Source organism: Balaenoptera musculus, chromosome 8 (assembly GCF_009873245.2).
Source record: "Balaenoptera musculus isolate JJ_BM4_2016_0621 chromosome 8, mBalMus1.pri.v3, whole genome shotgun sequence".
NCBI lineage: Eukaryota > Metazoa > Chordata > Mammalia > Artiodactyla > Balaenopteridae > Balaenoptera > Balaenoptera musculus.
The window spans coordinates 7756164-7769212 of record NC_045792.1 but is presented as its reverse complement, the minus strand read 5'-3'; the positions used below and the strand labels follow the sequence as shown (position 1 = coordinate 7769212).

The window sequence follows — 13049 nt, the reverse complement described above, 5'->3', positions numbered from 1 at the left end:
CCTTAAGTATGGCTTTGAATAAATCGAATATTTCCCAGGATCCGCTCACTTCTCTACACCAGGTACTCCAAAATCTCCAAGTTGCAAACTCAAGTTTATCTACATCGCGGACTATCAGTTCGAGGCATGCCTTTTAAATGTTTCCTTGCTGAACTCTTTTAAAAGTGGGAGAAAATACTCTGGTACCACCCGCTGGCAGAAGGGGCCAGCTGTGTGAAAACTTTTTTGGTTTATTTGAATTCTTCCCTTGGTTCAAGGGTAAGAACTGACACACCATTGCTAAGCAGTCACGGCAGAGTAAACATTCAAACAACTTGTTAACAGGAGGCACTTTCCTGAGAGGACGAGGACAAGGAAGAGACTTTCTTCCTTTTGCCAAATCTTTCCTCAACTATTTATTTATTGAAAAGCAGTGAAACAAATTCCAGAGTCAACTTTAACCCCAGCACGTGATCTAGTGAGTTACTTTACAGCTGTCCTTTAAAACATCACAGCTCATTATTGCTACCTAAATATTATCACACAGGAATACGCCTATCTTTCTATTAGGTTAACATGCTGTCAGTTGATTTGAGAGGCTGGAAAGAAATTATGACCCTCACAGTCACTGACTAAATATTTGTTGACTTGGTTTATGTTTATCTGTGGCAAGCCTGCTCAGCTTGTTAGAAAATTGTGATATTCAGGACAAGAACCTGGGTTCTGTTGCTCTACGGGTCAGGTGGCTTGAAATTATACTCAACAGCCACCAAGAGCAACCTAGGTCCAACCTCACAAACATCCCTGACCATAAGGAGGGTTAGATGATGTATAAATCAGCGTATATGCATTAGCACTGCTGGAAAATTACTCAATACTATGTCATTTTCAAAAGTACTATATTTGTCGAAAGAGGAAACTTCTTCATAATATTAGTGTTATTGCTACTTGACTAATTAAGTTATTGGAAAACAAAAAATATATTTTAACATACATATCTAACATCTATACATAAATATATGTGTATACTATAAATGTATATAAGTATATATAAGTTTTATATATTTATAATTTATATACACATAAATATAAATATGTATCATTTCCCTGCATTGCTCGCAAATGAACAATTTGTTTGGCCAAGTTTATCACAACTGAACAAGGTTCCTGCCATCTTCTCACACACAGATCAGTGGCCTTAACACGTATGTCATCTTTCTTACCTACAAAAATTTACCTTGGCAAGGGAGAAAACAGCCCTAATTTCCTCTGCATAGAAACTGTTATCCCATCCTCCTTTTCTGATCTGGAAACAGTGGCCAGCAGAGAAAAGGTCCACAGTAAGAGGACACCAGCCCACCCCATCACACGTCACTTGCCAAGGCTGTCTGACCTCTGTTCTAGCATACATACCATTCAAATATTCTCATGCAAAAATTAAAAACAGAATTCAGATTTAAATCATATCAGATAGAACAGAATTCTGATTTAAATTACATTGCCATTTTTCAGACTGCAGTGTTTTTCTCATTTAGAATTTTGTTTTAAGCATCCAATGTGGTTAACATAACGCCAGGTGATATTTTAAACAAAATATTCAAGGTTTTCTTTCACATATTCTACAGTGAATATGCTATTTTATCAGGTAGAAAATTGTTAACAGAAAGTTTCTACAAATACTCAATGACAAAGAAAATTACACATTTAGCATAAAAATGTGGAATGTGGGCTTCCCTGGTGGCGCAGTGGTTGAGAATCTGCCTGCCAATGCAGGGGACACGGGTTCGAGCCCTGGTCTGGGAAGATCCCACATGCCGCAGAGCAGCTGGGCCCGTGAGCCACAGTTACTGAGCCTGTGCGTCTGGAGCCTGTGCTCCGCAACAAGAGAGGCCGCGATAGTGAGAGGCCCGCGCACTGCGATGAAGAGTGGCCCCCGCTTGCCGCAACTAGAGAAAGCCCTCGCACAGAAACGAAGACCCAACACAGCCATAAATAAATAAATTAATTAATTTTAAAAAAAAAAGGTGGAATGAATGTACAAAAAAAAGGAAAGTAAGCATGACAATTCTATCACCTAAAGACAACACATCAATATCTCAATGCATTTTCAACTAATCCTTTTCATATTGTGTATATTTACATAACTGAAGATCATTATATGGAATATAGTTTTAAATCCTGCTTTATTCATTTATCATGATCATGTTTATTAAATTTATTTAAATTATTAAATTATTACAATTATTCATAAACGTCATTTGTAACAGCTATAGATACTTATTGAATGAATGTATCGGCACTTAATTTGCTTAGCCATTCCCTATTGGTTAGGGTCCATTGTTTTATACGTGTGCATATGTATATTTTTTGTTTTGTGGGGTTTTTTCGCTATTACAAATAATACTGCTGTGGGTATCTTTGTCCATAAATCTTTAACTACTCTTCTAAGTATGTCTTTAGAACTGACTTTTAAAGTGGAATTATTGGGCCAAGGAGTAAAAACATTTTTAAGACTCTAAATATATAGATGGTTGAGGTTGTCGTCCAAAAAGATGGCAACAAGGCACAATCCCATCCCCATCAACCACCACCAGCACAGTGGGGGGACCCCTGCTCACCAGCATACTGTTTATATCCTTACACTGAGGTAAGCTAAGTGTGGATATCAAACATGAATTTGAGAAATTAATTAAAATATTTTATAGGGCATAAAGCAACATTCACTGTCTAATATGTTAGGGATTTCTCTAACAGTATTCTAAATTTATATGGAAGTAACTGCAGAAAGAATAACAATAATGGACACTGCAGGCTACACTGATCAAACCTTGTCCATCTCTGAACTTTCAATTACAAAAAACACCATGGACACAAAAATCTCCGCTTTTTACCCAAAATTCACTTCAAGTAAGTTAAGGGGTTGTGTGTTGAGGTTGTTATACTGTGTGATTTTAATTTATAACGTGTATTTGTCTGAAAATAAATTTGTACGCAAGAACTGCTGACAGACGCTTTCTGGCAATATTTGCTGGCATTCAAAATAGTAAGTTACCATTCATTCCAAACCATTATCCTCTCTTCCTTACTGCTTTCCGTGTCCATTAAGCATATATATACACCCCTACTTTCCTAAACTACTAGAGGTAGTAAAATAACTCAAGGACTTGGACTTTAAATTGGGTTTGATCTTGTCTTACTATTGGACATTGACAAAAGCCTGATCAATTTCCCATGTGAAAAACAGAACCATTAAGGCTTATCCAACTCACTGGTCTCAGGAGGAATTAACATGGTCATGAGGAAGTTCTTCTACCTCCTTCCTATCCTCAGAGGAAGTTAAAGGCCAACATCCATTATTTTCACTGCAGTTCTGAGTGGCTGACTTAAGTGTCTGAGAAGATGCTCAGTGGTCACTTTCCTCCCAAGAACACCTGGTAGTACAGTCTCTTCAGAGTACCAAAAAAAAAAAAATAGAACAGCTAAGTGTAGTATCCCATTCAACCTACAAATCAGGGGATAACTCCTCCATGCGGTAAAAATCTTTTTTTTACCCATTCTCCTCCCCATTCCCCACTCTCATATGGCCCAAATGCTGCTCCTTGAGTCCTGGCCTAAAGACTAGCTGGTATCTCCTGAGTTACAGGGCTTTCTCTAAGCCTTTCCTGCATGCCTACAGAGAAGGCAATTTGTCTTGCATTACAAACTGTCCTTTTAAGCCATCCCAGGCTTAAGAGAATTTCTGTGGGCAAAGGGAAGCTAAAGGTATGCCTCGTCTCAGAATAAGAAAGGAAATAGTTCCCTAACATTTACTTAACTTATTGTTCAGGTTGTGAACTTCATGCTTTTATAACCCCTTTTCAACATGCTGCCAGAATAATCCTTTGGGAAAAGTCCTGAATTTCTAGATTTGATTCCTCTGTTTTTAAAGGAACGCCTTTGCTTTCCTAAGGATGATCAAAGCTGTCTCTCTGAATTATCCCCTCCCTAGACTCCTATATCAGACTTTCTTATAGTTTTCTTTGAGGCTTAGGGAATAACTGGGATTAATTTGTGAACAAAAACTCAGCTTTGGGATCAGTATTGTTCTTCAAAATAGAAAATTCTTTAACTTAGTTTTCGTTTTTAAAGGCATCTTTTTCTTCATGAAATAGTAATTTCCTTCTTAAAAAAAAAAAAGATTGATTCTTACTTTCAAACCCTCTATTTCAAAACATCCTATTTCTCAATTGTTGAGAAAAAAATGAGTTTTCAGAAATAACTAAACAAAAGAAAAAATAAAGCATGTCTACTTGAAATTTTTTTATTAGGTACTGATTAATTCAGCACAATTTCAATTACGGAAGTCCAACACACAATATACTTTTTTTTAACCTATTGAACCACCTTGACCTTAATCACATCCAGCTTTAAATCTCCTCTCAAAGTTTTCTTCATTCTGAATATTTGAATAATTTAGCTAAGAAGCAAACATTTCCTGCACAGATTTCTCAAAGAATCTTACTTTTTCCAAGAAATATTCATCCAGTCAATTAATTCCATACGTAGGGCATCTACTTTGGGCAAGGTCCTGGGAGGGTACAAAAATGAGGAAGATGAGGAAGGCATAATTCCTGAACTAAAGGATACTGCAGCCTAATTAGGAAAAGAGGGCTTGAATTAATTAACTTTGGAATAAAGAAAATGATAGTAAGTAAATGAGACAGTAAAAAGCATTAGAAGAATTCAGAGCAGAGGAATTCATGTTTCATTCAACAAATACTTAGTGCCTGCCTACTACGTGCCAGGCGCTGTACTATGCTGGAAACTCAGCCAGGGAGAAAACAGGCAGGGTAGCTGCCTTCAGGAGGTTCTGAGTCAGGTGAGGACAGGTGACAACTGAAGAAGCTGTTCAAACACAGCCTCACCTAACAGAATGACTACATATTTTGCCACAGGGGCTCCTGTGAAGTTATTCCACGTTGCAGACGGCTTCTTTTTATTTGGTATAAACTTTTATATAACTTTTTCAATCAGAAACTAAACAATGGAACTTTGATGTTACAGCTTCGGTCAAAGACACACCCACCAGCGGGGATGCATCATTTCCACAACTGGTGGAACACTTCACCGCTTAGCCTTTATTTTGCCATAAGGTGCTTTTGTGTGCTGTAACTTTAAGTGCCATGTGATTGCAAGATAACTACATGCCTTTAGAAGACTTCCTGTCTCCAAGTCCACTTCCCGACTCCCCACCTCCCCAAGGACTTCCTCACCAGCCCTCCTTCACCAGTCACCACCCTCAAGTCTTCTCTTTCTCCTTTGCTGAGGACAATAAACTCACTGTAATATATTTAGGAACAAACTATTCATTTACTTTCAAAATATTGTTTATTACCTACACAAATTTGTTTTTATTGCTTAGTTGATTTATTTTTCTATCTGTGAAAACAGTGTAGCTCTCTTGGTTTGGGAGGGAACACATGATTTTTTTTTCCACCAAAATCAATGGAAATGGCTTTCGCTAAGAAGCAAGACTTTTCAGTGGAATTCCCTGGCGGGCTGGTGGTAAGGACACAGTGCTTTCACTGCCGTGGCCCCGGTTCAACCCCTGATCGGGGAACTAAGATCTGCAAGCCACAGGGCGTGGCCAAAAAAAAAGAAGCAGCAGCAAGGCTTTTAGGAAATAAAGGATTTCAGGAATTAAAGTAGGTAAGTGAGGAAGGGATAGGTGAGCCACAGAATAAAGCAAGTACAGCTGCTATGGGAAAAACGGAAGGGTTACCCAACCAAGACTCAGAGGCTGAGAAGATTTCCCAGAGGAAACAATGATTTGGTGAATCAGATGGAGAAGTTTGGGAGGAGGGAGGAAAAGCAAGGGGAGGGGCGTATCCCAAGCAGAAGGAAGAGTCTGTGTGCAGAACCAGAGGCAGAGAGAGCAAGGAAGAATGGGCTGGAGAGGAGAGTAAGGACGGGGTTGACAGGTGACAGGTAAGGCACATAGGTGAGTAGAAGCTAGAGCATAAAGAACAAAATAAATCAGGTCAGGGTGCTTGGCCTTTTTCCTGAGAGAGGAGTATTAACAGCTTTTAAGCAGGCAAGGGACAAGATCAGACTTGTGCCTTTGAAAAATCATTTACACTGCAATGTGGAGGACGACTGAAGAGGGGTTAGGAGGCTGCTGTGAAAGAGAATGGGGACCTGTACTAGAGAAATATCAGGGGATAAATGTAAAAGGTTTAAAAAGTGTTAAGACATGGACATATCTAAAAGCTATTGGGTTGGCCAAAAGGTTCGTTGGGTTTTTTTTTCTGTAAGATGGCTCTAGTAACACTTAGTTGTCTTTAACTTCATTCGAAACAATTTTGTTAGATTGTACGTGACAGCTGTCATATCAGCGTGCATTTAAAAAAAGACTTATCAAAATTGGTGAATTTTTGTGTAGCCATATTTAGGAGGTAGAATTGATAGGACCCGGATAGTGAATGATGTGCATTGGGAAGGAATACATCTCTTAGACATCTTTGGAATGCACTGTCTGTCCACTTCTGTTTCCCTACTGCTTCGGCCATAAATAAAGGCATGAAACCTGCTGTCCAGATTTCTCATTTGGACAAGCGAGTTCGTGGATGCCGTGCCTTCACTAAGACAGGAAACGCAGAGAAGCAGCAGGGCTTTCCGTGGTTTGTTGTTGCTGTTTGGAGGGTGGCAGAGAATGGAGAGGATGCATCTTAAGGTGTGGAGCTAATGAGCTGAGTTGGAGAGCAGAGAAACTCTAAGAAAGACCTGGCAGGCAAGCGGAAAGAAGCCTGAGTGCTTAGGAGAGACGAGGGAGGCGCACAGAGGAACTGTTATCCCTACGGGGGAGGGGCCTCGAGCTGAAGCCTAAAAATAAAATACAATAAAATCGCCTTTCAAGGGGTAGCAATTCCTCACTCAGAATAACTCACATTATCAATACTACTAACAAAAAAGATTTTTGTAACAGAAAAGGAAAAGACAGAAAATGATATTCCAGGGATGGAATCAGACACTCAGACTTCCTAAAAATGAGTTTCCAAATGTCCCTGAATTTCACACCCATATACCTTTCAAAGGTACCACAGTGTAGGGTAACCAGACGCATTCCTTCACTAAAGCCTTTGATCAGTGACAGTCTTCATGCTGCCCACATGGGGTCCCGAGAAATGAGAGTAACAGCTGGCAGGCATCCTTCAGTGGTCTGACTGGAGGCATGGGTAGGGGCAGGAGGAGGCGGAGGAAAGGAGAAGGGAAGAAGGTGCTTTCCTAAGTTCGGTGGCAACAAATACACCCTCTAAGAGTCAGCATGTTCATCTCTGGGGGCTATTCTCGGTGCTTTTAGAGACTAGAGAATCCCTTCAAGCAGCCATGTGCAACTGACAAGGATGCATTCTCCGACCTGCCTCATAGCTGGGACGCAGGACGAGGAACGTATATATCTTGTGAAAGTAGAGCTGCAGAATGTCCAACACCCAGGCCAGGTCAACGACTGGCAGAACTCTCTTCTCACCAGAACTCAGTCCTCCTTGCCGTCAGAAATGCAGCACTCTCGGCGGTACCCGCTTCATGAGCTCGGAAGGATCACGCAGTCATGAGGCTCAACGTTTTTTTAAAACATTGACACCTACAGGCTTCACGACCCTTCCCCCACTTCTCCTGAGTCTCAATCAAGTCAGCCAAGCATACACACTGATCCTGCTGCTTGCAGAAGCATTTCCTTTCACTGTGGACCATCAAAAGTCGAGGAAGAAAATGGAAGTGACTTGGAGTTATGGCACCAAAAAGGCCAAATGAGCAAAGAAATAATCAACTCCACATGAGCCACTTCAGCTCCAACACAATGAAAAGGGCCTAGGACTAACCCCAGGAAAGGTCACGGAGATCAAAGGTCACAAGCAGAAAAAGGCAACAGTGAGGGGCTGCCAGCTGCAATAGGAGTCAATGTGGTCTTAATTACACTCCGAAAGGGAAGGGGTCTGAGTGAGAGCCGAGTTGGGTTCTGTTCACAATATTTGTGTGTTTAAAAAAAAAAAAGTCAAGTGTTCCTGTTCCACTCTCTTTCAAAGAGGCTATTTCTTCCTGCTTCTAGAGCACAGGAAACCAAGAATTGTGGAGATAAGATAATTCTGGCATCCACAGTGAGCTGTACAGGAGCGTTACAAATATTTAAAAGCACAGCTGCATACAGACAGTGAAATTCTAAAAAGTGACTTGGGAGAGATTATTAAAAACACAAAATACAGCAAGTTTCAAGGGGATTACGCTGCAAGCATCACAGAATCAACACTTGCCACAAATCCAACTCTCAGGAGATGTTCAGGTTTGTCATTGGAATTGGCTTCATGGGAAAAAATAAGAGAGTGACGGTAACCACAAAACACATGCCAAATGCAAAATCTTAAGTTTGCAAGGAACTAGCTAACCCTGAACAGGGCGATATTATAAAGATCCAGACAGACGCCTGGCTAACCGTCTTTGATGGAGAATGAGGAGGAGGAAAGTGACGACATTTAAAAAAGAGCTCTAGATGATGTGTTAGGTAATAAGATTAATATAGTTGTTAATAAGGCCAATGCCTTGCTCAGACCTTACCAAATGGAACAAATTTTCCCTGGCCATGATGAAAGACACCCTCATGGGGTTTGGTTTAGATTGCATTTTCATAACAAGGAAATAAGATCTGAAGGAGAAACTCGTTTCCATGAAATATATTCTAATGTACACAAACACTGAGCAAAAAGCAAAATAAGAAAAATTTAGAAATCTAAGAAAAAATATCTTTGCTGCAAACAAACTTGAATCAATGCTGGTTGAGCACTGGACCTCCTTCAGGATGATTTTTATATTATATGACCTGCTGAATTATGAGTTTCCTAGAGACCTGGAACATAGTGATACTAGTTTCCAAGTACCTCTTCCATCTTTAAACTTGGCTGCCTAAATTAACTGAAGGGGTCTAGATTTCTCAGGAGGCCTGCTTTGTTCAAGCTGGTGATGGGAATTAGGTCAGACACGGCTTCATCAAAGCTGTCACAGCACCATGTCTGTGCACCAAGCACTGAGAATGGGACTCTTCAAGCACGTTCATAAGTTGGCACACAAGTCAATCACAGATTCCTGTGCAGTTAGTACGCAATCCCCACAAACAGATTGAGAAACCTAAAAATAAGTAAAAATGCACATTGGTCTGTAGAAAGAAAACTTGCATTCCCGGAAGCTTGATAGACAGATAAAATCAAAGAAATGATCAAGATACAATGTCTTGATGAAGTGAAAACAGAAAAAGAAATCAATTAAGACTGGGATATCTTTCTAAACACAGCACAATACAGCATGAAGTTTTAGTGCAACTGGAGAGCCTGAGATGCACTTTTAGCATTGGGTCCAGTCTGTCCACCAGAAATGAAGCAAAGCTTGTTGGAACAACTCTGCTGGGCTGCATGTGTATCAAGCAAGAGCAGCTGCTTCGTGACATTATATTGGGCAACAGTAAACAGGATGGTCCAAAGAAAGGATTCAAGGACACACTGATACAGGAGACACACACACACACACACATATACAATACACACAGATACCACTGGAAAGCCGTAGCAGCAGATAGACCCAACCCGGAAGACAGATAAACTTATTCTAACGATGCTCCTCTTTGCAAAACTTTTCTGAAAATCCTTTGTTAATCATTTTCAGTGTCCATGTATAAACAAGGTATAAAAATAATCTCATTAGGTATAATTACACCTGATTTTTAACCCCGTATAGTCTTAACTCTATCAGCATCACCCAATTAATTCATTAACGGTTATTTCCAAAAAACTCAAGAACACCAAAAAATTTTTTAAAGTGCCATAAGCAGTAAAGATAATTCCAAGAGAACCCCAAATTACTCAGTACAATAACAGCGATGTGAGATTAAATATACAGCTTCCTGAAGAGACAGACTTCTTTAAAGACACAATTCTCATTTAAATATTTAAGTTCTGATATATTTCTTAAATATTTCATATCACACTATACTCATGTCATAGCTGACATTTGTAGAATACATGTTAGATGTTCATACGTCCATGTACCTTGTAAGCTGGAATTTTAAGGACTTATTGGCTTCTATGCACAACTTGAGGAGTTTTTGTTTTGTTCTCTTGGTGAGATTTAGAAGAGAATTAAAACTTTATTCTTTACATAATGAAATGATTAATTTAGGGCTTAAAATTATAAGAATGCTGTGGGTTGGATCCTTAGCTTAATTTTCTAAAATCTCTTCATTCAACCCTTTTTCTAAGACAAATTATGAGTGGAGTTGGAAGCTGTAGCCTAAAACACAAAAAAGCAGTTTCTTGTTCATTTATACCACAAAAATGTATTGAGTACATATATTCAAGGTAGCTGGGAGAAAAGATGGGAGGAGGGGAGATAACGTAGTAGAATAAGATAACAGAGACCAGACCTCAACCTCATTTCTTAATCTCTGAATCTTTAACTCTTGAACTACATATAAACATAGCATTTAAACTTTTTTTGAGGTATAAAAAAGTTTCCAAAAGTGACAGGAGTCTGAATTTTTAAATAACCTATTTTTAAATATTTAGTAAGTATATTTTAAATATATATATTTTAAAATTAATAGCTGGTGGTCTACAGTGATGTATTTCTTTTTCCTAGAGAATGTTAGTCAGTTAGAACATTTACTAATTTAATGTGGCTTAGGTTCTGTCTGCAAGTGGGGAGAAAAAAAACCCACAATTTTTTCCCCAGCTTTAGGATTCTATGACAAACATTCTACAAGTGCTGTGTTTAAATGAAAAATCACTTAAAAGCTTGTATGCACCTCTTACACTAGGTTTTGCCTCATCTTTGGCAGACTCCAAAAATGACTGAACTAACGAAAGAGGAAAGGGGGAATAAAAACAGCAAAGGTATCCAAAATCAACAAAATTTCAGCTCTAAAAATTAAGGCAAAAGCATATAGTTCAGCACGTCAGTTTGCAAGCAGAAAAAGAGACTGTTCGTGTTCACTCTTATTAAAAAAAAAAAAAAAAGCCAAGTTGAAAAAGAAGCAGGAGACTAGTTTACGATTTCACTGTAAGAACTTAGAGAGGCGGCCCCTTGACTTTGTCTTCAGGTAAAGAAACTGGAGAAATTTCCCTAGCAAACTTTCCTGCTTTGTGAAAGGGTCACCCACTATCTTACAGTCAAATTATCTGTGAGGTTTTCACAGAATTCTTGAACCACTGCTAGAAACATGTACACGATGGAAAAGACAGGCCTTCTCATGAAAACTCAGGGTTTATCTTAGAAAAGAACCAGTGGTTATGAAGCAAACAACACCGGCAATTTGAAAACTACTTAGTTATCAAGCTTTCCAAGAATTTACATTTAAAACATTTCATAACTCCACATAATCATCTTCTTTTTCTCTTCCCAGCTTCCCTGCCAACCTGAGTAAGTACTTAAGAGGAAAGGCCCAGATGGCAGGTGTGGGCGTTCCAAAACATCAGATATTATTTTATTTATTTGAATTATATTCTTTGCTTGAACAGCCTCAGGGTACAAATAAAACATACTAGTAATTAAAATAACCAACAGCAGGACTAATAAAACATCTAAAAAGCAGCTTTTATATATAGAGAGACTTTTTAGGTGTTTGCCTCCTGACCTCAGCATACGGAACAATGAAGGTACACTTAAAACTAAGTGAGGCATTTCCATTTCTGTTGGGGAAGGATAAAAGCCAACTTAAGTCTGTGGTCAGAGAGAGAATCCTACTCAATACTGATGCATCATAAACACGTGGGCATAAATCTTACAGATGCAAAAAACATCTAGCATGAGACACAGCAAAGAAGCCACATCCAATTTGGGTAATTGTACACTGATAGTTTACTAAATTTAATCTACAGCAATGGTTCCCAGACTTTTCAATTTCAATAACCAGGAATAGCTAAAAATAAAACAAACACCAATATGTCCCATGTAAGAGTGCCAACCATTTACCAAGTTAAAAAAAAAAAAGAAAGAAAAGAAAAGAAGAACTGCCATCTACGATCATAGTTTCATTGGATCAGAACAAAATGTAGGCCAAAAGGTAATTTCAGAATAAATTTAGCTTTAGGAAGTAATCACTACATGTCTTTTGGTTGGCTGTTTCTCATTTTACTCCAAACAAATATAAAATTATAAACCACGCTGGTTTGAAGAGCAATGTTGAGAAACAACCTAAAGACTTAAGTTTTCACTGCCTTAGTTCAGTAGATTATGTTATAAAAGCTCATCACCAACATTTGGTTATAAAATAGGCTGAATCACATGTCCCTTAATGGAGCATTAAACACAGATATCCCTTAGCTTTTCATCCTGAATGACAACCAACAAATATCCCAAAAGGAGTGTTTTCACTCTTCGTAGTACTGACAGGTTTCTGCCACTCAAAAAGACCCCCTGGGCTTCCCTGGTGGCGCAGTGGTTGAGAATCTGCCTGCCAATGCAGGGGACATGGGTTCGAGCCCTGGTCTGGGAAAATCCCACATGCCGCGGGGCAGCTAAGCCCATGCGCCACAACTACTGAGCCTGCGCGTCTGGAGCTTGTGCTCCGCTACAAGAGAGGCCGCGACAGTGAGAGACCCGCGCACCGTGATGAAGAGTGGCCCCCGCTCGCCGCAACTAGAGAAAGCCCTCGCACAGAAACGAAGACCCAACACAGCCAGAAATAAAAATAAATAAATAAATAAATAAAATTAAAAAAAAAAAAGACCCCCTGCTCCCAATGCCACCTTTACTTTTCATTATTAACATTCCTCTCCAAAACAGGCCAAACTTTTAGACCTTATTGGGAAACTGTTATTTCAGAGGCGGGAACCTTTTTCTATACATCCCTACATTCAACTCACAAAATTCCCGTCATCCCCTTGCTTTCTCTGTAGATTATTCTTAAACGTACTTCTTTCCTCATACAGTAACGGCCTTGATGTTCATTTTAATCTGATTGCTCCTGAGTAAAAATTGTAGCCAAGGAGGAGTCATGCAGAGAAAGTACAGAATTTGGTTTTACCTGACGCATTATAGTGTGAAAAAAA

At 39.1% G+C, this 13049-nt stretch overlaps 1 protein-coding gene across 4 annotated transcripts in view; it reads right to left on the bottom strand.

Moving 5' to 3' along the window:
- The window catches only part of CDON (cell adhesion associated, oncogene regulated), a 108805-nt gene that overhangs the window by 69408 nt on the left and 26348 nt on the right, over window positions 1-13049 (bottom strand). Inside the window, exon 1 of one of the 4 annotated variants that reach the window (XM_036860910.1) lies at window positions 3249-3359. The exons of the other annotated variants lie outside the window; for them this stretch is intronic. The gene's annotated coding sequence lies outside the window, so the exon portion shown is untranslated. Of the gene's footprint in view, window positions 1-3248; window positions 3360-13049 lie in introns of those variants that run through there. 4 annotated transcript variants of the gene reach the window in all.